Raw genomic sequence first — 24351 nt, 5'->3', positions numbered from 1 at the left:
AATTATTTAACATGTCTAATTTGTTAATATATATTAGTACTTTGTTAACCAACTTCAAAAAAGGAGGAGGTTACTCAATTCGACCGCATATATATATTTCATGTATGTTCGGGGATAATTTCGTCGTTTATGAACCGATGTTGATAATTATTTTTTTGTTGGAAAGGAGACATTCTAAGGGTGGTATAATGATAAGGAAACCAGGATGTGATGATGAGACCCCGGAGAAATCGAGGGGAACCCTCGAAAATTGTAGTGACAACTAGTGCGTTTGTTAATTTGTTTCGTCAACTTACGTTTCATTACTTGTTGATTTAATTGAAGTCGGTTTTTTTCGTTTGCGAGAAAACACAATTATTTATATATTGAAGAACAAAATATATAAAATATATAGATAAATGAGATATAAATACACACTATCTGTTTTTAATAAGAATATTAATAACGGTACGAGATTTTTGTGTTTTTTTTTTGTCTGTACGCCATGTCTGTAATCTTGAGAGTCACAAAACAGATTAGAAAACACCGTAGACGTTATAAAATTTTCTACTGAATAAGGTTAAAAGCCAGTACTGCGGTCACCAACCCGCCTGCCCAGCGTGGTGACTATGGGCAAAACACATGAGTTCACACTATTTTTGGCGTAAACTTGTGGAGGCCTATGTCCAGCAGTGGACTGTATAGGCTGTAATGATGATGATGATGAAGGTTAAAATGAGGTTAGGTTAAAATTTAGCGACATTAAAACAAAAGATTCTACGTTTTCTTACATTTTTGATGATAATAATGTATAAATGAAAAGTTTTAAAATAAAATCGATAAATATAAAATTCAAAGTTCATTACGATTATCGGAAAAGTTAAAGCATAATAATTTGAGTATAAGAAAAAAAATAAGGAATTTATAAAAAATATTCCTTGCTATAGAAAAAAGTACCGGTTTTTTTTCTCTTTCATCAAATCAAGAGACGAAGTGAATTAAAAATAAAACAAGCTCTTCGTAAAAGACCTACCTCAATGTGCTTGCGACACGCACTCTGCTTATTTTTAGGGTTCCTTGACGATATAATTAAATCTTTGTTTTTAAACCATATAATAAATATTATCTAAATCAGTGCTTTCTAACAATTTTTCAATCATACAACACCAAATACAACTTTTCAATTATATCCTCCCCTCTCCTATACGCCACTATGACTCTACGTCTCCTTTCGAATGTAATGTGTCACGTTCCTCTCATAGTTTAGCACTTTAATAAGTTATTCATCATCATTACAGCCTATACAGTCCACTGCTGGACATAGGCCTCCACAATTTTACGCCAAAAATGGCGTAAACTCATTTGTTGCTGCCCGTCTTCGGCCTGTGTATTTAAAAGCCAGCAGTTGGATCGTTATCCCGCCACCGGTCGGCTTTTTAAGTTCCAAGTTGGTAGCGGAACTGTGTTATCCTTTAGTGGCCTCTTACGACACCCACGGGAAGAGAGGGGGTGGCTATATTCTTTAGTACAGTAGCCACACAGTACTAATAAGTTATTAGTTATACGCAATCTTTAATAAGTATTACAAAACATTTTTTTTGAATATCATATCAAAAATTGACCGCTCCAGCGGGGTTCGAACCCGCGTCTCCGACGTACCGTGTCGGCGCTCTAGCCAATTAAGCTATGGAACGATGCACCCGCTCGAGCGAAATTTTCGATATGATAATTTTTTATTTCGGTTTAAGCGAACCGTGGCGCCGTCTATAGTGAGCTCTTTACAGAAACCCGTAACTATTCAAAGTTTCATATTACAATGAAAATCTTTGACAGGAGACGACACCGTGCTATTTTTAATATCTAAGATTTTTATTTTTGTGTTACCCACATTAGGAATTCTAAACATTTTTGAATATCATATCAAAAATTGACCGCTCCAGCGGGGTTCGAACCCGCGTCTCCGACGTACCGTGTCGGCGCTCTAGCCAATTAAGCTATGGAACGATGCACCCGCTCGAGCGAAATTTTCGATATGATAATTTTTTATTTCGGTTTAAGCGAACTACAAAAGTATGCGAAAGTATTACAAGTACGAAAATTTGCAGGCATCTAAAGGCTATGATATCTGCTTACCATTAGGTGGGTCATATACTTTTTTGTCACCCTTGAAATTTAAAAAATCTATACATTTTTATACAAATTATATAAAAATATTCAATAATAAAAAAAAAAAAGTTACAGAACCCATGTTTTTCATAATACATCGCAAGTAACAAGTTTTTTTACTTACAATTCGCGCTGTGGTATACGGAGGGTTGTGGGGGGCGTGGCCTAAGCAAGTAGGGACAGTTATAAGGCTACGTATAACCATCATAGAAAAAAATCAATATTTTTGTCTTTAACGTATTTTACCGACAGCGGTGTGATGTGTTATGAGTTAAATATAACTTTAATTTTATACATGAACTTTACATGTTTGTGTATGAATGTATATGTGTGCGTGTCTGTTTTATCTGTATTTATGCAAATATAACAACAAAGAAAGATTTTACTTTTTTTGTGTGTATGTATAAACTTAAAAACCACTGAACCGATTTTGACTATTTTTTATCAGAAGAATTTATATTAAGCCAATGCCACACTATCACTGACTGATATAGGCTATATTTTAATGGAAGAAAGGGTAAAAGATAATGTCTCTTGTTGATCCTTGCTGAAAAAGCCGCAGGCCAATAGCTAGTTGCGTGAATAATTTGTCAAATAAAATTGATTGGAAGACATTTAGACGGCACTAAAATATTATCTACAGTATCAATACTGAATATTATACAATACCCACTTAGTTTTTTTTGCAAAAAATATTATAATCATACATATAATAAAAATGTAACGGGTCGCTGTCTGTACATTTAAGATATATAAGAAACAATATTTTTGGGCCATTTATCAACGCCATCCATATCCAAAACGATATCAGATTTTTTGTCTGTTGTTGTAAACGCTAATGTCAGAAACGGCTTATCCGATTTAGATTTGGTTTTTACTAATATATTGTGGCAAGCTTAGCATTTAGTGTTTGTTTCATGTCAATCGGTTCATAAATAAAAAAGTTATGCCAATTTACAGAATCACGTTGAACATGTAAAGTCACTATTACAAGGGGACGAAGTCACGAGCACAGCTAGTATATAATATAATAGATCAAAACTGCCTTAAAGATTTGTACACTATTTTTTTTTAAATTAATTTGACACGTGTCAAATCATAAACTTCTATTTTTATTATTGTTAGTCATTCGTTGACTGTTTATTACCATGTTAGCAGTAAAAACACAATATTGCTTTAATTTTTCAAATTGAAATCAAAATCACAACCTATTTAATATAATTAATGTAACTTTATCACATTACTAAAAATTTGAAGTATAAAAGCTTTTTATTTTACAAATAATCTTATTTGTAACACTATAAGGTTCATTTTTAATTAATTGTAAGTTACTAAATTTTTATATTTATTAACATTAAGATAAATTTTTTTTCTGTTTTTAAAAATTAGGTCACGCTTTTGATTAAATGTAACAAATACATTTAATATATTTTACTAGTATTTAAAGCTTGTGTTAAAATTAAAAATAAATCATAATAGTCTGTTATTTATTATTTTCTACCAGCTCTAGGAAAGTTAGTTTTTTGTTTGCAATTCTCGTTAAAAATAAACCATAATCTCGTTAAAAATAAATGTGTGTATAAGACTTTTAATATACTTCTAATTAATTGTTCATAGTAGAAATATTCATATTGTAAGTAAAAATATGACGTTTCAAACTCAAAGAAAAAACAAAACTGTAGGCAATGGTCAAATCCCAAAGTATCAAATCTTAAAATTAATAAAAAGTTATCTTAATCATTTGAAAAAATACCCAACCATACATCACTCATCTAACACTCAAACCCATCACATTCAGAGACCATTTCAATCCACCCCAGTTCTTGAAACAAAAAGAGTCTCTCATAAAAAAAATATAATAATAATAAACCCCAATGTAAATTATAAAAAAAAAATATTACCGTCCAGATATCTCTGAACCATCCGACACTCGAAAAAGCCCGCGAAATCGATACGAAACGTCAGATCGGAGGTCTGGTAAAATGGCCGACAGGAATGTACGTGTTAAAATTGTACAATGCCTATTATATCGGAACAAAGACACGCAACCCTCTTTAACACCTCTACGCTTTTGATTTCTACTGCCACGGATGATAAAATAAGATGTGTGATTTTATCGACTATTATTTTAACGATTTTTTATCTGTAATATTAAAAAAAAAATACTGGAATAATATTTATATTTATTTTTTGATATTCAAATATCAAGTATTTTCAGTTGGTATTTTTACTCTTTAGTTATAAAATTCTTAAAATTATTATTGTTTTTTATAATTTGTAATCAAAAATATTGTTTAAAAATATGGAAATCTTTTATTAATTGTTGGAGCGATGGTTTTATCTAATTAGTGAGATTTGGCAAGACTTGTTTTCATAAGATATTAACTGTACCTATTGTTATTATAAAAAATACTAAAATTATTACGATATTTATAATCTGTATAAAGTCATATAAACTTAACGTAACATTTTCAATCATGTCCTCAGATTAATTGAGAACCTCATCAGATTTTACCGGATTAGTTTCCCCTATTTTGAGTTCAATTATTGGATGTCCCCTAAAATATTTTACGGCTGTATTTAAGATGACGTGATTAAACGAACACTTATTGAATTTTGCCAATATAATATGCTGTAATTGAAAAATAAAATTAAAAAAAAAAGAATTTTATAACCTTTATAACACAATTCTATTAAAAATTAAATATACAAATTAATACAATACATTTAAAATATTTTGTATAACATTTTGAATATAAAGGAATAAGTTGTTTTATTATTTACTAGCTGATACGGCAGACTTCGTATCAACATGTATTTTTTTTTAAATTATATTTTATTTTATAACCTAATAAAACCTTAGTTTTCCTAACAATAACGAACACAGAAAAAAAAGAATATTATTCAATTGGATACAGAATTTGTGTGTTTAGATTCCGTCGAGAAATTTTTATAAACGAATTAAAACCTTTTTAGTAATACAGCATATAAATAAAATGCAGCATCTATTTATCATCGTAGATCTGTGTTCACACCTAACATATATCTCCTTTGAAGCGTTGTCGGATGCTTTTAAAATTAATTCGTAAAATGAACCTGTTCAATTGAAGTAAGAAATCCACCCTTCTCAAAAGGAATTTTTTGTATGTAATTATGAATTAGGGCATTGATTTGGACATTAATTTAAAGGTGTAAAAACAAGTTTGGTTTTAAAAAGGTTCGTGTTGTATTAGGCTGTTTTGTGATGATCCATTACTTATGAATTTAATTAAAAAAAGTTGTTTCTCGAGGTTTTTTATTGTGAATTTTTAATGATATATCGCATTGCATTCTGTCTGTAACTGGCCGCTGCTGGGCATAGGTCTCTTTCCCCATGTAGGAGAAGGATTGGAGCTTAATCCGCCATGCTACTCCACTGCGGGTTGTCGGATATATTTACTGGTATGAGTAACGATCGCTATCAGGTATTTATGATAACAACCGGGACTGACGGCTTAACGTGCTCTCCGAGGCACGGTGGGGAGACAGACGGTGTTTAGGTGACTACTCTTACCACTATACCAAAGTGGTTGTTAATTATGAGATTGATAATTCCTTATCAACTATTTTGTTATATAAGGAATTAATTTTTTTTTTAAATATGAAGTCTATTACTTTTAAATCATCTTTGAAATATCTTTTTAGTATTATAAAAACACCTCTTACTCAACGGGTCTCAGTAGGAGATAATTCTCGTAAGCGCGTCGAAAATCATTACACAGTATAAAACAAAGTCACTTCCCGTTGCCACTGTCTGTATGCTTAGATCTTTAAAACTACGCAACGGATTTTGATGCGGTTTTCTTTAGTAAATAGAGTGATTACAAAAGAAGGTTTTATATTTATAATAAATGCATAGTATAGTAAAGGAACACTGATAGTTTTTGCAACATCTATATGGTCTTTAATATTTAATATTTATGGTTTCGCGTACATGCGTATAAATCGTATCCACATGGAATGAATGGTGTTTAGTGCTGGGAGGGATCATTTTTCATCTGATTGCTTTAAAGTTTTCACGGTTAATTTCAACGCGATTACTTATATTTGAATTACCGCGATTGTCGTTTGACAGTCCCAATGTTTTGACGACGTACAGACGCTATGGTCACGTGTGAAAATAAAGTGCCGAAAACTGGGCGATTCTTTATGTTTTAATCAACTCTGTAATAAGAATGGGGTTCTCAATTCGATTGTATTATTATGTGTGTTAGCTTATAACTTTTTACCGGATGTACCGATTTCACAAGCTAGTGTTTGAGTTATCCCAAATAATATGTATATGATGTCGGTGTCGGTTTTTTTTGTTTGATAACACAATTATGTAGCGTAATGTTGATTGGATTGATTACACTGTGCAAATAAGACATTTAGGTCTTATTTGCACTGCTAGAGAGCAGCTGCTGCTGCTATTGAGATAATTGACGAATATTTTCTTGTTTGACAAAAAAATGCAAAAAAGATTTTTTCATTCGATTGGATTAAGCTCTAGCGTAAGTTTAACGTCTATGTCTCAATTTGTACACCTACACCGACATAATACCATCTCCTCTGCCCCTAGGTTGCCTGGAAGAGATCGCTTTTCAGCGATAAGGCCGCCCTTTGTACCTTATGAAACTCTATTCTATATGTACTATTTCTGTTTTGGTGTACAATAAAGTGTATTGTTATGTTATGTTATGCTAAGCTCTGATCCTTCTCCTACATGGGGAAAGAGACCTATGCCCAATAGTGGGATATTACAGGCTGAAGCGATGGGAATCGAACTCGATAAAATCTCGAGCGGTAAGCAAGGAGCCAACTGCTTTAACACATCAGTGAAACTTTGTGATAAATTGCACTTTATTTCTTAATTTAAATTATTGGGAGTGACGTGTCCCTGTAAGATGAAAGTCCCTAAAATCAATAAAAGAATTAAAAAAAAAAATTAAATTACAAAGAAGATTTAATTTGGAAAAGGAACTGTCAATAAAGAATCTTACATCTAAAAAACTCTATACACTTTCTGTCATAAATTAAAACAAAAATTCCGGAATAGCAGAATGTAAAAATTTAATTAAAAAATATATTAAATACAACATAATAAAAATAGTGAACAAAATGATCCGTTTTATATGAAATAGAATGAAATAAATTAATATTTTAAAATAGAAAAATCAGACAAGTTTAACAGTAACCAACCATGAAGGATGACGATGGTGAGTTTCACAGATATTGCTAGGTCTACCATGCGGTTTCATTGCGAAGTTCCGAATTTCGTGAGAGCTTTTTGTCCGAAAGTAGAGGACTAAAGAAAAGACTGACTTGAATACTTAAGTTTTAAAGAAAATCAATAAAATTATACTTACTATGAATATTGACGACTGATTTAAATATTACTTGCCATAAATAAGGGTTTCTAATGTATATTTTAAGGGCTTTTGTAAGTTTTACAAGAAAGCATATAATAAAATAATTGGTTAGTTTTTAGATTAAGGTTAAGTTGAAGAATCTTTCTAAAAATTATTCTTTTTAATTTATGGGACGTAGGTCATAATTTTTATTTGCACCATCAATAAATCTGGGATTTTATGTGTTCGTGTGTGTATGTATAATTGTGTGTATTATGCAAAGTTGTTATCTTCTCTTGCGCTAGTTTCCCCCGTTAAGATTATTTTTCATAATTATGGAATGACTGATCAAGGATGAACTGATCTTTCTTAGAGATCAGTTCATCCTTGACAAATTCTATCAATTAAATTTTTTAATTGATAAATAATTTTATTTCGTAAATCTATCTCAACAACGTTTTTTTGAACCTCTTAATTTTGACTGGTAGATAAGGCTGTATAGTCACGGCTGTATAGATCGTTATAAGTTTGTCTTTGGCACAACATAATATATTTAATATTCCAGATACATTACAGATAAAGCTTAAAGATAGTAATAGATAGTACATTTTTTCTAGTACAACAGGCGGACTTAAAGCTAATTTGCTATTTCTTCCAGATAAACCAAGTTTTCACAAAACACATGAGTTCACGTTATTTTTGGCGTAAGCTTGTGGAGGCCTATGTCCAGCAGTGGACTGTATAGGCTGTAATGATGAAACCAAGTTTTATATTTTATAACAAAGTATACATTTACTTATGTAATAAAATTTATAATTTAGAAATAATAATTGTGTTTGCTCGCAAACGAAAAAAAAACCGACTTCAATTACATCGACAAGTAATACAACGTAGATCGACGAAAAAGTAGTCAAGCAACTACGCGTTATCAAAGATTACTCAAAAAGTAGTTATCAGATCTCGATAAAATTTATATGTAACCACATGATAAACATCAGCTTTCGATTAAATTAAAAATTATTAAAATCGGTACACCCAGTAAAAAGTTATTGTGGATTTTCGAGAGTTTCCCTCGATTCCTCTGGGATCCCATCATCAGATCCTGGTTTCCTTATCATGGTACCAAGCTAAGGATATCCCCTTTCCAACATAAAAAGAATTATCAAAATCGGTACATCCAATAGAAAGTTATGCGGTATAATACAACGTAGGTCGATGAAAAAAGCGTCAAGTAAAAACACATTATTAGATATAACTCGAAAAGTAGTTGTTAGATCTCAAATAAATTTAAATGGGACCAATTGGCACACACCACCTTTCGATTAAAACAAAATTTGTCGAAATCGGTCTGCCCGGTCAAAAGTTCTGATGTAACATACATAAAAAAAAAAAAAAAAAAAAAAAATACAGTCGAATTGAGAACCTCCTCCTTTTTTGGAAGTCGGTTAAAAACATATTAAATATTAACGACAGAGGAAGAGGAAAACACCTTCGGTGTCACCAGATACCCTTGCATGCCATCTCTAGTGGCGCTACAGCAGATGAGGAACAGGTTACATCTCGCCTTCCTGGGTAGGAAACTGATGAAGTGGACCGCACTCGCCACTGGACGAGAGATGAGGAAACTTGCGGGAGAGTTATATGAGTGAGTCTTTGTTGTATTTGCTGTGGTTTCTGGGTTCCCGGAAGATGGTCTTATTTAACTAGGAGTCGTCGAGTGTAAAATATGTGTGTGTGAGTTTTTTATTTACTAAGAAACTGGACTTTATTCTACCTTATTTCCTATAAGCGAGAAAGTTTGGAGTATAAGTAAAAAAGTTGTTTCGCCGTGATTTACTAATATTTGCAAGTGAATATCTTCAAAATATCTTTTAAAACGTTCAACAACTGACTTAACTGAGATAGGGCAGGAAATATCCTGCTCAAAATCTGAAGCAGCTCGACTGGGGTAATACCTCTATCTTACAGAAGATCAGAGAAATAATACTACTTTCAAGCAGTGTGTTTCTGTGGCTAGTAAGTAATCGCTTAATATCAGGTGAGCCAACAAAGTTATACATAAAAAAAAGCATTAAGTAAAACAGAATATTAATATTGCTTTGATTTGATCACCTGTCAGTTGATTATAGTTCACGTGTTCTAGGAAATGGATCGTCTTGGTATATTTTTGGGTCTGAATATTATAGAACAGCTGTGTTATGTTTGGACGTCTTATCTTGAGAACCTGCAGACATGACTAGAAAAAATAGATTAACACTCAAAGCTCTGTCTTTCAGTGACACAAACAAAAAGTAGTGTATAAAACACGAGTCAAAATGTCCAGCAATAAACGAGCATACACAACAAAACTTAATGAAACTGCTCGAGTTACACAGTACATATTTTCGTTTGTTATAGAGTGTACCAAGGATTTGGTGAAGATCTGAGGAATGCGTTCATACTACTGGCAAGGAGTCGCTACTTCTGTCCGCAGCTGAATCACATTGTCACTGAAGATATTGGGAAAAGGGTAAGACTTTTAATCCTGTAATCAAGGGTAGTAAGGTCTTTTCTGTCAAATGCTAGCTGATTTCTCAGACGTTGTCCTATCTTAAGGACTACAAAATGCGCGAAGCTTAGATAATCGTTACGTTTCCTGATATTTACTAAATTTTTGAGAAATTTTTAGAGTTTGCATTCTGTAAGTACCTGTGACAAAGTATAAAAAAATTGAAATAAATAAATATTAGTAAAAAAAACTACACTATCTTTAAAAATAATAACCTTTGTGTTATTCTAATTTATAAGTTATATTATTGTAAGCTTTCATTAAATTCCTTTCAGTAGTTTTTGCGGGAAAGAGAAACAAACATCCATACATTCATACAAACTTTCGCATTTGAAATGTTAGTAGGACTAGCCGCCCGGACAGACTTCGTTCTGTTAAAAGTTAATTGTAATTTTTTTTTTTTAATTTTTTTACCAACTTCCAAAAAAGGAGGAGGTTCTCAATTCGACTGTATTTTTTTTTTTTATGTATGTTACATCAGAACTTTTGATCGTGTGGACCGATTTCGACAAATTTTCTTTTAATCGAAAGGTAATGTGTGCCAATTGGTCCCATTTAAGTTTATTTGAGATCTAACAACTACTTTTCGAGCTATATCTAATAATGCGTTTTTACTTGACGCTTTTTTCGTCGACCTACGTTGTATTATACCGCATAACCTTCTACTGGATGTACCGATTTTGATAATTCTTTTTTTTTTTGGAAAGGAGATATCCCAAATTTAGTACCATGATAAGGAAACCAGGATCTGATGATGGGATCCCAGAGAAATCGAGGGAACTTCTTGAAAATCCGCAATAACTTTTTACTGGGTGTACCGATTTTGATAATTTTTAATTTAATCGATAGCTGATGTTTGTCATGTGGTCACATATAAATTTTATTGAGATCTGATAACTACTTTTTGAGTAATCTTTGATAACGCGTAGTTACTTGACTATTTTTGCGTCGATCTACGTTGTATTACTCGTCGATGTAATTGAAGTCGGTTTTTTTTTCGTTTGCGAGCAAACACAATTATTAAGTAAAGCTTAAGTAGGGGATCATTGTACGTAAATGGAGGAGGAGGAGTGGAGGAGTCTCATAAAATAATTTTATTATATGTGTGAGAATCTTGGATACTAAAAATGCTCTACATACGTATAAAATATTCAAAATTCGTTTCGCCAATTAAATGATATATACTCATATAAATGAAACATTAATTTTTTACGAGTACATTCAAATTACAATACATAAAAAAAAAAACAATTACTATTGTAAATATAATGAAATACAAGACACAAGGCGATTTTTTTCCTATTAGCTATCTCTTATGAAATTATCAGGGTATCTTTTATAAAAAAAAAATGACAATCTACAATTTTTTTCTATATTTGAATAGAAAATATCACTTAAATTGTTAATATTATGTATGTGTATTGTGAAATAGATTTTTAAATGAAAAAAGTTTTACGCCCCCGGGTGGGCTCGAACCACCAACCTTTCGGTTAACAGCCGAACGCGCTAGCCGATTGCGCCACGGAGGCTATGAATGATTATTACAAATAACGTATCATCTTCTGAAGATATTGATAATACATTCATCTTTATCAATTTTATTTGATAATAATTATTTTATTTATATTAACGCCTGTTATATTATTATTATAGTGATATTATTATTAATAACATTTAGTAATCTCGTTATAATTTACAATATTATTATAGATAATAATAAAATAATTATTTATTTACTATTTAGCGCTTATCGTCAATCATTTGTTTTAAAATTGAATCCTATAAACTTTTATGATTATTGTTTATAAGCGTAGTAGTGGGGCAAAATGAGGTAGAATGGGGCATTTTCCCCACCCAGACTAGCAGCTAATAATAGATATATTAGATTTTATTAAAACCGCCACAAGCTATTATTGAAATAGTTTAGATTGTAAAAATAAATAAAAAATTGCAACAAAATTCTTTTTTAATTTTCTACTATTTATCGAGTTTTCACATTTATTTTATCTCACTCTTAAACAAAACTGTATACGATTAGTTATTGTTCCGTTTATTATGAGTCATAGTATGACCTTTTATACCCTATGTAAATATTGTGATAGTGTGACTTTATAAAGAAGGGTTTCTAAATTGATTTAATCGTTTTAAAAATTATCGGTAGCCAGTAAACTGGCTATAGTATAATGGTGCGTGTGCTATGAGAGGCCATGAGATCTACGAGAATTTGGTCTGCATTTGTTTATGTTTTTATGAGTATAATGATATATTATGCAGCAATAAGGCCATCTAGACCCAAGTCTATCTAGACTTACAGTTCTACGAGACCATATTACTGTTAGGCTATGATAATGTTAGGATTTATAACAAGTAACCTTTATTATGGCTACTCTACACACCATTAAAATATTAAATAACCATACTATTAATAATAAGCTGCCATCGGACTTAAAAGAAAAAAGAAAAAAATATATTTAAAAAATCTTTTGAGATCAACATATATATAGAGATAATAAAATATTCGCATTTGAATAAATTAAAAAAATAAATTGAAATACAAACTATTTATTATTTTGTAGTATAATTATAATTATTTTTTAACCACTTTTTGTTCATTTTTTTCCAATTATAATATGAACATGTATAACCGATTCTTAGTGTAGTTTAATGGCATATTTTTATAATAGTTTCTAATATCTTTTATATTAGGATTATTTTACCAATATTATAAACGCGAAATTTGGATGTATAGATGTATGGATGTTTGTTTCTCGTTCACGCAAAAGCTAACGAATGGATTTTAATGAAAGCTTACAATAATATAACTTATACATTAGAATAACACATAGTATAATTTTTAAAGATAGTGACTGAATCGTGCAAAATGTAATGATAATTGTCAAGTAAGTCAGAAAAAATCTGCCATCTACGAGCTATTCTGTCGTACGTTGCAAAAACTGTAGCGTTTACACGTATACTCGTATAATGTATCAAGAAAAATATTTATAATTTTTTTTAATATCATATCAAAAATCGTACTAATTAGAAATATTTATTTTAATTAGTCCTACAAAAAAGTCTACGATAGCATATATCTATCTTTTATGAGTAAGCCATTATCGCTATAAAAGTGAACCATAAATAAATACAATAAAAATTGATAATATATTTCTAATGCACATTTGCTACTAACAAATTGATTTGTATGTTGCAGAACCACATTTGATGTATTTTGGTATAAAGATAGATATTAGGAAAATAATAAACTACTCGAAGTACTTACTAATCCTGTGCAGACAAAGTCGTGGGTACTCATCACTTCAGCCTATCGCAGTCCACAGCTGGACATAGCCTTCGAAGAGTTCGCGCAAAAAATGGCGTGTACTCATTTTGTTTTGCCCATAGTCACCACGCTGGGCAGGCGGGTTGGTAACCTCAAGGCTGGTTTTTCGCACCGAAGACGCTGCTGTCCGTCCCAAGGTGGTAGTGGAACTGTGTTATCCCTTAGTCGCTCCTTACGACACCCACGGGAAGAGAGGTGGTGGCTATATTCTTTTCTGCCGTAACCACTTAACTCTACAACAGCTTAACTCTATTTACTTTATAAACATAGTGCACTGTTAAACTGTTATTTGTTTTTGCTGCACTGTTTATTTAATAAAATGTATTTTTTCCTATACATAAACAAATTAACAACTATTAAAGTTGTCATTATGTGTGTTCGTTAACAGGCGGGCGTCGTTGTCCAACAGTACTCAAAGTCGGTATCTGGCGTCAAGATTGTGAATTTTGAAATATTTGAGGTAAGTTGGTCGTTTTGTGGTTGAAGGAGAGAGAATTTAGTTCTGCATGCATAATGCATATGTATCCTTAACATATTGGTTTAACATATCAATATTAATTTTGATTTTAATATGACACAGCGGGATCTTTTATAGTCTACTAGCTCACCCGGCAAACGTTGTCTTGTTGCTAAATGCTATTAAAATAGGGTTGTATGTTTTTTTTAATACTAAATTTAATAAAAATAAAAAAATTATCAAAATAATTTTTGGTGTGGGTCACCATTATCATTTAGGGGTATGAAAAATAAATATTGGCCGATTCTCAAAACTACCCGATATACGAACAAAATTTCATAAAAATCGGTCTAGCCGTGTCGGAGGAGTTTGGTAATAAACACCGCGTAACGATAATTTTATTTTTTTATATTAGAAGTTTTATGAAGACTATATAAAAAAGTATCTGTGTGCAATTCACACACAGCAGAAGTGATACACGACGAGTCTAAAGAAGTTTCAGTCACTTCAGAAAGGTTTTTTTAATTTAGTCAAACTTTTAAATCTCGGTATGCACGTGACTGGATGCGTGCGTGTGCGAAAATATGTGTGCGTGTACAAAGAGAAGCGTGCGTAACATGATATGTGCGTTTGTGTATGTGTGAGTATAAGATTTTGATAAAGTTTTTCAGTGTTTTTGTGTATGTAATAGCATACACATTAATAAAGGTGTCCAGATAAGTTTTCGTAGTGTTACTTGGAACTTTGGAAATTTTAGAAATGATATTCCATATTATCCATAAAATATAATTATTTCTTTTCAATTTTTAGACAGAGTGTCCTCCCTACGAACACCTGGGGATAGAGAAGGGTGGTCAGGCGATCCTGGAAGCGAAGAAGGCTTGGCTGGACTTACTCAAGCGTCTGATAATGATGATGCAGCTCCGCTCCAGTTTCCTGATGGTCGAAATAGCGAACAAAAATGCTACAAAGTAAGTCGAATTACTTTTTGTATGATTTGGACCTTGATATTTATTTTGATGTGATTTTATTTTTTAAAGGAATAATATTAAAATCTTTTTGAGGGTAATAAACAAAATTCAGTGTTAGTATATTCTGTTTTATTGTATTTAATCCGCTGATAACAATAAGAGATTTTAATTTATCGAGATGATACTATTGCGTTACGTCACATTATTATCTGCTAATACTTTTTTTTATATAAAAATAACTTTGGGCTTTAGTATTGTTATCATCATCATCATCACATCAGCCTTTCGCAGTGGACATAGGCCTCCACAAGTTCACGCCAAAAATGGCATGAACTCATGTGTTTTACCCATAGTCACCACGCTGGGCAGGCGGGTTGGTGACCGCAGGGCTGGCTTTGTCGCACCGAAGACGCTGCTGCCGTTTTCAGCTGGCGTATTTCAAAGCCAGCAGTTGGATGGTTATCCCGCCATCGGTCGGCTTTTTAAGTTCCAAGGTGGTAGTGGAACTGTGTTATCCCTTAGTCGCCTCTTACGACACCCACGGGAAGAGAGGGGGTGGCTATATTCTTTAATGCCGTAACCACACAGCATTGTTACTTACCACGTTTTAGTCATAATTAGCGTTTTTATCAAAGATTTTTTCTTTCGAGAATATTTTTGACTATTTATTTTATTCTGATAGGTATGCATTTTGTGTTAAAAACACTTGATATATTTTAGAAATTTTGATATATTAGCCTGAGCCTATTTTAATCAGAGCAGAGCAAAGCAGAGCTCTGTCTCGTATGACCAATTTTATTAGCAACAAGTTCGTGCACACTTCCTATTAAACGCAATTTTTCATTGTTTCTCATTCGCTTCGCTTAAGAATGTCCAGCCATCTTCCATAGGAAAATCAGAAGCAGGAATGCTTCTTATTTTCCTATCAATTACAGTACGGTACCTTCAGAAGAGTTATTGGGCAGCATGTTTAGACAAGCATGCTTTATCTTACGCCGCATTACCACAAATTATCAGGACTATAGTAAATTCTAGAAAGAAAAATCATCTTATTTATTTCTCTAACAGTATTTAAATTTTCTTTACCAGAAAATAAGATTAGTGTCAAAAAAAATATCAAGGTCCAAATTTTTTAGATTTTAATTTGTATGCTTTTTCTAGAGTAGAACAAGTTGTAGATTATGTTATTCATTGAAGCAATTAACACATAAAATATTCTATGAATATTATATTAATTGATGATATGTTAATTTTTAATCAAAAAACGATTTACGAATAATGGGTTTAAAATTTTATATTTTTTAGTCACGGCATGATAATTGTTTGATTCTGTGTTCGCGTGCGCGGGAAATTGATTTTTTAAACTTTTCATAAAAAAAGTATATATTATAATTTACATGGTTTAAAAAAAAGTTTTATCAAAATCTAAGGAGTTATTCCGCGCTATCTATATCGACCAATGGCGTCTTACAAAGATGACAATAATTATTTTTTTTTTGTAAATCAAAATGGCCAATATTTTTTTAGAATTTGATATTACCGTAGTTTAAAAAAAATAGTTTTTTTTATCTAGATTTTTTATAGCTAGATATGGTTGTAGTAAAGTTTCATGGATAATAAATATTTTAATTATATTGATAAATCTACAAATGATATACACGTGAATTTTGCTTTAATAATGCCACTTGTCAAAACTAATTTGATGTTTTGATAAATATTTGTTATCTGTAGTATTTGTTTTTTTTTCTATTATAGTTAGAAAAGCCCTTAAGGGCCAAGCTGCCGATGAACTCACCCTTCCGTCTCATAAGGACTGGACAGAATTTTTAGCTACGTATTTTAATGGTTCACATTTGTCTTTGATGAATAATTTTTAACTAACCAATGCCTTTTTATCATATAACCTGTGACGTCATAAGTATTACTATTACTCATTGCTGATATATTCTTTTCTTTAAATTTTAAGCCATCGTATTATAGGTTTTGTGATGTGTGATAAGTCATAACATAAATAAAAAAAAATAAAAATAATAATAAGCCACAGAAAAAATAATCTGTGTAGAAGTTGTCTAAATGATCAAGATTTGTTTGTTTTAACTTTCTCCTTGTCAATATTTTTTCGATTCCTCTTATCAAACACAAAATTCAATGTCAATTTGTTAGACAAAAAAATGGAGTGTCGGCCATATTTAATAAATAAATTGTGGATCATTTAAAATTCCCCCATATTTAATTTAGAGTGACGTTGAATCTTTAATGAGTTTTAGTTCGAATAACTGTTTTACTACTAATTACAACTTATTAACAAAGCAAATAAAATAAAAAAATATAAAACAATGTATTGTGATGCATTAAAAACATTATTATTCATATGTACTTAGATGACTCGGCGAACATCGCATCGCCATATTTTTTTTTTTTCATCAATAATAGAAACACATAATAAATAATAAGGTACTGTGCGTGCATCGGCGATAAATTTTTATTTAAAAAGATAATATTTTTTAAACGCCACACGTAAAACGACAGGAACTAACATGATAACATCAAGAAAATAGAATGTTGATGATAGAGCATTTATTAGTACTTCTTGGATATAATCTCGACCGCACCCAACAATCTCCTTCGTTGTGTCTTTTCTATTCTACGTGACATTGGCGAAATCAGCCGTGCTATTTTGGACATTTGAAATCCATTAATCCAAATGGATGAATGAATACTTCTTACTTTAACCTGCTTTACTGTTAGATTAATAATAATCTACATATTATTAATAATATATATATTCATACGTGAAGCAAAAACGTTGTACTCTTTTTACGGAAATTGCGCAGACGGGGCAGAGCACACACTTACAGTTTATATAGAGAAGGAGTGCAGAATGCTAATATTTTTTAAAATTATAGATAAAATATACATTAAATCAATAAAAAAAAAAACATTACACACACTACCATGTATTTGATACACACACGCTCTTTTGTTGATTGTCAGTCTGTAGTCAAATTGAAAAATTCAAAAAGAAGGTTTTTTATTTTCAGTATTTTTTGTTTTTAATTTTTTTTTTAATTTTCAATCATGATCGAATTTCGACCACTGGGCGACCACTAGTATTAATTAAATATATATAAGATATTATGAAAGTGTCATAGTTGCAATAATTAACCGACGGACCTTAAAAAGGAGAAGGGTCTTAATATTAGACTGTTTTATTTTACTGGGTGTACCGATTTTGATAGCTTCTTATTTTCATTAGTAAGCTGGTGTTTGTCATGTCCTAAAATTTAAATTTGAGCGAGATTTGACAAGTAGTTTTTGAGTTATCTTGTTGGTGATGTTTTCATTTTTGTGCTTGTCGATGTACGTTGACGACGCGTTGGCGCAGCGGTCACAGTACTGGTTGTTGCGCTGGTGGTCGCGGGTTTGATCCCCGCTCACGATAGACATTTGTTTTGGCCATATAGATGTTTGTCATATTGTGTGTATTTCCGGACCCCTGACACATACGTTCGGACGTGATGTTCGGTCAGGAGAAATTCCTACTGGAGAGCGTTGAGTGTGAAGCGTTTATTTATTTATTGAATTCGATTTATTTTTGTTTAAGAACATTATTATTTTACATTCAATTTGTAAAGTCTACTTTATGGACATTTAATTATTGAGTTTTATTAGTCGTACATTTGAAGTTTGATCGAAGTTTGAACAGTTGCTCAGGAATGGTTCGCTTCCTTCCTATTTTTATTGAGTATTAAAGTCAATACGCATTAAAGACATATTCGTGTTAACTATTTATGAATCGTTTAGTTTTCGTGTTCATTTGTAAATCCAAACGCTACCTCTAATATGCTTCTATTATGTAACTCTTGCGGTTTTTATAATCTTACTAGCGACGCGCGATCAGTATTCCTCTACTGTATTATGCATGTATTATCCATATTAACCTTCCTCTGAAATCACTCTATTTACCAAAGAAAACTGCATCAAATTCCGTTGCATACTTTTATTTTACTTTGTTTTATATTATGTAATGATTAACATCTGATAAGTGAGAAATGACAAGGACCCAGATTTTATTTTCTTGTGTATAGCTGACAATAATTTTTTATACATTTTGGATTAAATCATTTATAAAACAATTTAAATTGTGCCTTAATGGATAAGATTATGTATATTTCAGAAATGAAAACTCTTTAGTCCTGAAACTATTTTAATCTTACTGAAATATTTCTAACTTGAAGTTACATAAAGTTTTTAAAAGTTTTTATTTTAATGACATCATTACTTTGATTGATTATTATTTTGTTACGTTAATAGCATTAATTCCGACTATATTATCTACTCGCTTTATATTTCAATGCGTTGTTTCGGTTTGCGTTATTGGTTATCGAAGCGTCTAACTATTATTTTAAATTATTTTGCAACATTATCGGGTCGGTACGCTTATCTAGGTTAGCGTCTAGGAGTTATAAATTAATTATTTTATAGCTTATTAACCCTTCACAACAAACACGGGTAATTAAAAAAAAAATAATCGTATGAAATAAATATTTTCGTAAATTAAAACGCTTTAATTACATTTGTATATGGTTAGCCTTATTAAATATGTACAAATATTTCTCCAACTCAGTCTCATGTAATAATAACGTATTATAATGTAGCATTTCGATAAATATCTTTCAAAGTAGAGTTCATCGTCAGTACGGCTTATCGTTAACAAAAGATACATCAAGAGAAAATGGATCAGTTTGTTTTGATGAAGAAGAACCGTGCAGTCCTTATTTGACGGAGAGTTATCGGCAAAACGAATGAGTTAAAAATAATATAAATTGTCAACAGGAAAATGAACGTATTAGCGAAAATCGTTATACCAAAAACAAATGTGACGATGGGATACATTAATAACGAATTGGAAGAGTTAGCGAGAGAGGAATTCTTTCGACTGAAGAAGGTATTGGAGATCAAAAGAAAAATGTATGGAGGTAGAGAGAAAAAGAAAGGTAAAGCTGAAGATGGTCCCATTTGTGAAACATGTATGAAGGATACGCCGGTTTGTGAAACGTGTACGCTTGAAAAGCAAGAAGATGAAATGTCTAAAGATGTTGAAAGCGAAGAAGAAGTGGAACCTAAAATAATGGACAAAGACCAGTCTTTGAAATTACAGGAAATAGAGAAACTAATAAAACAATTGAATGAAATTGTCGATGTCACTAAAGAAATAGGTGATAAAGGTCTTGTTGATGTGAGTGTCGAGGAATTTATAAAAACAGCTGAAGAGTTAAAAGAGAAATTAGGGCAAAAGTCAGAACTACAGCAGGATGAATCGGAATCACTACCCAGTGAATCATCCATAGATGAGGATAATGGTTCAAAAACGTTATGTGATGAATGTAGAGCAAAATACGATGAGAAACAAAGGGAAAAACAGTCTGATAAAATGTCAGTAGGGACACAACCGTCTTGTTCATCGCAATGTTCCAAAGAAACTGTTCAATTCAAAGAATCTTCGTCACCTTCCCTAAGTGACAATGATTCAAATTCGGATCTAGGTACATTTGAAACAGAGTACAAGGAAATAACAAAAATAATAAAAACTAAAAGTAAAGATGGATCTATAACTATCAAGAAAAAAGTTATTAAAGTTGAAAAAGAATCTAAATCTCCGGCAAATAAAAGCTTACCATCCTCAAGTCGCGTTAGTTTTAGAAACAAATCTAACATGACCCACCAGTCTTCTAGTTCTTCTACAAAGTCTAACCCATATTCAGGTTCAAAAACTGTTGGTTTGGTGAAAATAAAAGCACCGATAGATGTATCTAAAGGTAAAATACAACGAAAGGTGAAGTCTGAAGTGTTAACTTCATTTTTACCAATGTCAGATCCAGTTGAAAGATCATGCATGTCGTCTACGACTTTGCTGTCAACAGATCTTGATACTGATTTAATAAGACCTGAAAGTACTAAAAAAGATGCTTTTAATCTGTTAAATATTGAAGTCAAAGAATTTTTTTCTGGTTGAAACTCTACTTAATATTACACATATTTAAAATCGTTATTTAAAATACGTCATATACTCAATTGTTACAAATTACTTAAGTATAAAGTTACGCAAAGAATAATTTCTATAACGTTCTTTTTTAAAGAGAGGAAAGGGTGTTCAGCGGTGGCTTTAAAATGTATTTAAAAAAATCTGTAATAAAATTTGTCTGTAGGAAAATGAATGTTCTCAAGAGAATTGTTATACCAAGAACAAATATAACGATTGGATATATCCTGACGGAGTTAGAAGAGATGGCTAGAGAAGAATTCCATAGATTGAAGAAAGTAAAGGAGAAAAAGAAAAGAGACTCAGACGAGAGAGAATCGAGAAACAAAAAAGAAAAACCAGCTTCAAATGTTTGTGGCATTTGTGAAATCGATAAATATTGTAAAGACTCAGAGTCCGATCTGTCAGCAATGAGTAGTACTATTACTTTAAAACCTGAGACTGGAATAGTCCCAGAGTTCCAAAAAACATCCACTCCTTCTTCTAGTAGACCCTTACAAAGTAATACTCATTTTGAAAATAAACTTAAATTTTTGAAGGATAATATTAATAGCATCATAGTACAAGCAAAAGAATTTTTAAACAAAACTATAAACAGTTTTGACACAAATGAGTTTTTAACAATGTGTCAGAAAGCGAAATTAGATTTGGAACAACTTTTAGCACCTATCGACTATCCTAAATTAGTAGATAAAAGACTAGAACGCAAATTGGAACACCTAAAATGCCATTTACGTGAAGTAACAGATATTATAACAGAAATAAAGCAAGAAGAAGTTTTGTCAACTAGCGGTTTTATTCACACATGTGGAACATTGGATGATGATAAAGTAAATATTAATATTCAAGCACAAGAATCAGAACAAAGGTCAAATAGGATTCGGCTTATAGAACTAAAAGATATTTTAAAAGGCGTTGAAAAGATTACGGATACATATAAAAAACAAAATTTACTATCACCTAGTGTTGAATTTTTTATCGAGGCCTGTAATGAAATGCAATTAAAACTCGACCAGTATAGTGATACTAATAGCAACGATAATATCAAAATATCAAATCATTTTAAGGAATCAGAAGATACTCGAAACTTTAATGCTTGTGCAATTTGCAGATCAAATGACGAGTGTATTGACAAAAATTTAAATACACAGGGTAAACCAGATGATTTTATTAGTAGCGTAAACGATTTTGTGAGATCTTCAAAAGAAGTAGAAGATTATTTTAAAACTAAAACACCAAAAGAATTACAAGACCTTCAGTTAAATTTAGAAGAAATCATTAAAATTATTATTAAACAAAAAGAAGGCGAAATTCTTAGCCAAAGTTTAGAAGACTCCACAAAATCATTTAATGAAATTAAAAATTTAAACTGTAATCAAAACAAAACATTGCGTAATAAATACGAAAGCTTGGAACCTCCATGTACATCTGCTTGTATGATGGATGAAAATTTACAAGAAAAAAAACTAATCGAAAAGCAGCAATCCCTTACAGAAAAGACTTTGATAGATGATCCCTGTCATTCATGCAAAGAACTAACAAATCTTAAAGAGCCTTCTAATACAAGCGTGTGTACATACTGTACTCATCCAAGTGAAAATGTTTGCACTTCAAGTACTGAAGTGCCGAGTACATCGTCTGATGAAAGAGCGTGCAGCTTATGTAAGAAGCCTATTAAATCATACACAAAATCTCAAGTAACGGAAACCCGTGACGATGTTACTACTTCATCAGAAGGTAGTAACTATAAATATTTCAAAAAAGAATTTAAAAAGAAAACTAAAGTAAAAAGAAAACTGAAGACCGATGGTTCAGTATGGGAACAAAGAAAAGTAACTACAATTAAAAGAAAGAAACAAGATTCTAAAGCGAGTTCCTTGTCAGATAATGATGATTCTGACGATACTTGTGAAGATTCATTTGATGACGACGACGTGAAACAAATAAACATTTGTCTAATAACCAACAATATTGAACATGGTTTTGCAAATTTTTTGATACATAGTCAATCAGAAGTATTGTATAAAGATACTTCGATCTCTTATCCCTGTGTAAAGTATTGTCTATCAGTTGATAAATTTATTTGCAATACGCATATATATTCTAGCAGTTCAAGTTGCTCTTCGGTGACAGAATTATAGAGTGGCTCGAGAATTGTACCATTATAAATTATATATTTTAAATAAATTATATCTATCATATTTTAAATAAATTATATCTGAATATTTTTGACATTTTTAAAAATGTATTTACATACGAGATAATTGAATATCATATGTCAACAATTTTGGAATACTACAAAGATCGAAAGAAACGGAAGGGTGTTCATTAGCAGCTTCAATGAGTGTTAAGAACATTTATACAGGCAAGAATTTATCCACAGGAAATGGAATGTGCTATCGAAGTTGGTTGTTCCACGAGTGAAACTAAGCTGTCACTATATTCTCTCTGAATTGGAAGAAATTGAACGCGAGGACAATTTTAGATTAAAAAGATTTAAAGAATTGAAAATTAAAAAGGCAAAAGGTAATGAAGATCCCAAAATCAAAAAAGATACATGTGAATGCGTAAGTTGTGAATCGATATCTGAATCCGATGATGAAACTATCGAGGAAGAACATGATAGAGAAATAAAACCTATTGAGATCTTAGATCAAAGAGAGAAAAATTACATTGCTGGGGATACATGCATGAAAAGTTGCACGAAAAATACCAATGATACAGACGAAATAGATAATTTGTGCCCCTTTTGTGGTAACAAAATGATAAAGAAAACTAAGACTATTGAGTTTACTAACCTCAATGAAGGCGAAAACATTGGAAAAAATCAAATAATATTAGACGAGTGCTGTAATTATAAACCGACAGATGCTGAAGATTTATGTCCAGTATGTGAAGAAGAAATTAAAAATGTCGAGTTTTACGATCAAAAAGCTAACGAAACTAATAAAATAGGTATATGTAAAGAGTCAAATATTAAAGGTGTCGAAGACGAAAATTTATGCGCTGTTTGTAGGCAAAATAATGAAAAAACAACGTTGAAAAATGACAAAAGAAGTTGCAGTTCAGATAAATTAAGTCCGCCTTGTAAATGTAAAAAAGGAGTCGAAATTGAAAAAGGAAGATCACAAGGTACGATAGACAACAACTTGTGCTCTGCTTGTGCCAGTAAGAAAAACGAAACAAAAGTCAAAAATACTTGTAGTTCTGATAAATTGAAAAAGTTTGAATCGTCTTGTAAATGTAATAAAAATACAGAATTTATTGATCAACGAGATATTGCTTCGAAAAGAGAAGACGTAGAATCGAATAGAAATGTTTGTATGAAATCCCAAACAACAGATAACATAAATCGTAATCTGTGTTCGGCTTGTGGCGCAAAGAAAACTGAGACGAAAATTGGCAATGACGATTGTAGTTCAATGAAATCGTCTAAATCTGATGGTTCTTGTAAGTGTAAGAAAAGTATTGAATTTAT

General features: G+C 31.4%; 1 non-coding gene across 1 annotated transcript; it reads right to left on the bottom strand.

Annotated features, from left to right (window-relative positions):
• Positions 1–11517: 11517 nt before the first annotated feature.
• On the bottom strand, positions 11518–11591 carry Trnan-guu. The gene has a single exon. It is a non-coding gene; the product is annotated as a tRNA-Asn (tRNA).
• Between the last annotated feature and the right edge of the window lie 12760 nt (positions 11592–24351).

The sequence above is a fragment of the Melitaea cinxia genome, chromosome 29 (assembly GCF_905220565.1).
Source record: "Melitaea cinxia chromosome 29, ilMelCinx1.1, whole genome shotgun sequence".
Taxonomy (NCBI): Eukaryota; Metazoa; Arthropoda; class Insecta; order Lepidoptera; family Nymphalidae; genus Melitaea; species Melitaea cinxia.
Note: the sequence above shows the minus strand (reverse complement) of the source record. Positions and strands in the feature narration are given on the sequence as shown.